Here is a 3,487-nt window from a genome sequence, read left to right as displayed (position 1 = left end):
TCTCTCTCTCTCTCTCTCTCTCTCTCTCTCTCTCTCTCTCTCTCAACTTATACTTGGGATATTTTATAAGAAGGATCCAGTCGAAGAAAAGGATGTCATGGCTGGTAAAGTTGCCATGAAGTTGGAACTGACTCAGAGTTGATTCTGCAGAGGGTCTTGAGCAAGTCTTTCTTCAGTGAAGACTCTGAGTGAGGCTGACTGTACAGATGACTCAGGGTCATTGTTTCATTCTGTTGTATACAGGGTCGCTGTTATTAATAACCAACTCAACAGCCCCTAACAACAAAAACAACAGATTTGCCTGAAGAATCCTAGTGACAAAATGTGTTGAACACTCAGCTGCTAACCAAAGGGTTGGCAATAGGAACCCACAGTGGATCAAAAGGCTAATAAGACCCTTCAATCTGTTCTCATGAAGATCACAGAGTGGAATATGAGGCAGCTAGTTCTACTCTGTCTTATAGGGTGAATATTAGTCAGATTTTACTAGGAAGAAATACTCAAAAAATATTTCAGAATATATATTGGAGTCCTATTTGTCATAAAAATTATATTCTGTACTCATGATGATTATTCCATTTAGAGCCAAAAGTTTTAAAAGTCCAATGACGTCTCTGTTTAGTTAGCTGGAAGTATTACATAAACACAGGTTCATGCCCACAGCTTTCAGAGCCTGAAGTTATGTTTTCAAATGGATACAGGAAGATCTGGTGGCCCAGTGGTACCTTCCTGTGCAATTAATTGCCTGGATATTCACTAGAGGGTCAGCTTTGAGTTTTATCCAATTCTACAATACATAACTGCCACATCAACTCCAAGGGAGTTTGCATGATAAAATCACCCGATTGAGGCGAAAACGTCAAGGAAGTCAGCCTCTCGGAACGTGTGCTTTCTCCATGATTGCTCTTGGCCTTTCTGTTATTTCTCTTCTATTGTCTCTTTGTGTTTTCTATGTGGGACAGGGAAAAAAAGGCTGTGTTCTTTACACAAAGTGTTCCTACGAAGAAAAGTTCGTTAGATGTTCTCAGAAAGAACTAAATGGAGGTGACGACTTTGATACACAAACATTACCTCCAGTTCTTTTAGCATTACTAAAACTTCTCAAGAATAATATGATTTTAAGGGAATTCATGGATGAATTATAACAAAAAAAATGGAAATCCCAGAGATGACAACCCCAGAGATTCCTAGATTTCTAGGGCTTACAAGAACTCCTTCAAAGGAAAAACTCAAACCCTTGCCCCCCACCATGAGAACACCAGGTGGAAGAATTGTTTATCTGTTAGGTAATGGTTGTTTGTGGCAGCTCCCTATTGGGAGAGGCCCTTACAGAATTCCAGAGCCTACAGATAAACCTCTTCCATATACTGGAAAATATGATGAATTTAATGCAAAACACCCTAATGGTGCTTGGGATATGTTTTTCAAAAGGTTTGAAAGTGACCAGAGGGAAGATGTTATGAAAGGTATAAGTGGTAAAATAAATCATGAAACATGAGATTGGAATGATGAAGTTAGGCGATATTATGACCCAAAACATCTTTTGTATAAACCAAAACCTCCTTATTGAAATAGTGATCACCCCTGGAATAATGGAAAGTGTAAAAGTGTTGTCTTTTGAATGGAAATAAGTAATATTGTAAATTCAGCTAAAAATGTAAAATGTATCGGCTTAAATTTAAAATGTAACTTTTTTACTTTGTAACTTTGTAACCCAAGCAGGTTGAAGAACCGGTTTAAAAACAGGTTTTTTTAAAAAAAAATGTTTAAGCAAAAGCCATTGTCTACCAAGCTCTCCAATTACCAAAGAACCAAGACCATAAAGAATAGTCTTTCATGCTCTCCAAGGAACCATGATCATAAAGAATAGCTGTGTGCAAGAAAATAATGTAAACTTTATTCTTACTTTTGTTGTTTTTCTGGCTGTTGATTAAGCCCTTAATTGTAAAAATGGAATATAAATGTATCATGCTAAATGTAATAAGCAGGAAAAGGAAAAGGAAAGAAGGAAAGGAAGAAAGGAGAATTAGAATGACTTAGAATTAAAACCATCAGGCTCACTTGACTGTCTTCTGTTCTTTCATCGTCCCTTCGCCGAACTTCTACCCACCTTCGTGTTCCCTCTTCGAGACCCTAGACCTCAGGCTTACAAGCCCCTCCCAACTGGAGCAGCCCACAGCACATAACAACAATGCATATCATCTGAGTCGTATTTTTAATGGCTTTCTATGCATATGAAAGTCTGACTATGAATTAGAAAGATCAATGAAGAACTGATGTCTTTGCAATGTGATGGTGACAGAGTACTGCTTATATCACAGACTATCAAATCATAAACAAATCTGTTTTGAAAAAGTGCAGCTAGGGTGCTCCTTAGTACTATAGTTGATGAAACTTCTCACAATTTTTTAGCATGTTATCAGGAGGGGTCACTCCCTGGAGAAGGACACAATGCTTGAAAATAAACAGGGTCACCTAAAAGTAGAAAGAGATTAAATGAGATTGACTGACATGTTGACTGATTTGCAGCAGAGACTGTGAGTATGGTAAAAGATGGGGCATTGTTTGGTTTTTGTTCTACGCAGGTGGCATAAACCCAATGGCAACTAACAACAACCACAGAAGATACCAACATCCCATTTGAACTTCTTTCCCTGTTTGCAATCTGAACCACTTCTGAAACATCCTATAAAAAAATTTGCAAATATCAAGTACACAAAATGTATTTTTTAATAGAAGTTACTAAAAATCTATCACTAGCAAACTGAAAAGCATAGTCCAAGTCTGTATTCTATTTATTGGTGAAATAAATATATAAAATAATTACTGTATCATCCTGTTTTCAATGGGTAACTCACAATCTAAAAGAAGCAAGGTATTGTGTGAAAATACCTCACCCTTTGATTTAATAAATATATATTTAAGTATAGGATAATCTTAGGTTTTCAGGACAAAAGTTGCAAAATACAAAGCCCTACTGATCATAGAGTTAAATAGAGTGGTAAAAACCTGCATTGCAATCCCAAAAGGCACATGATTCAAATTCACCAGCTGCTCAGCGGGAGAAAGATGGGCAATCTCCTCCCATTCAATTAACTGCCTCTGAAAACCTGTTGGAGGGTCAGCTATGAGTTGGTTCTGACTCCGTGGTGTGCAACAACAGCAATATTAATTACACTGTTGGCTGTTGAGTGTTTATGTTAAAGGCATTTATTGGTATTTATTGACAATTATTTGATTTCATTCTTACTATGAACCAATATCTGAATGATAGCAGTATTCACTGGGCTTCCTTGTAAGCGTATGGATATAATCCTGTCACTCACGGTGTTGTAGTTGTGCCAAGAAATCTGGAGAACAACCACTTGGCCAACTAACTGGAAGAGATCTATATTTGTTCCCATTCCAAAGAAAGGTGATCCAACTCAGTGTGGAAACTACAGAACAGTGTCATTGATTTCACATGCAAGCAAGATTCTGCTGAAGA

This window comes from Elephantulus edwardii, unplaced genomic scaffold (genome assembly GCF_000299155.1).
Source record: "Elephantulus edwardii isolate Elephantulus edwardi_28Jun2011 unplaced genomic scaffold, EleEdw1.0 scaffold00107, whole genome shotgun sequence".
Taxonomy (NCBI): domain Eukaryota; kingdom Metazoa; phylum Chordata; class Mammalia; order Macroscelidea; family Macroscelididae; genus Elephantulus; species Elephantulus edwardii.
The sequence above is the reverse complement of the archived record's forward strand: the minus strand, read 5'-3'. Positions refer to the sequence as shown.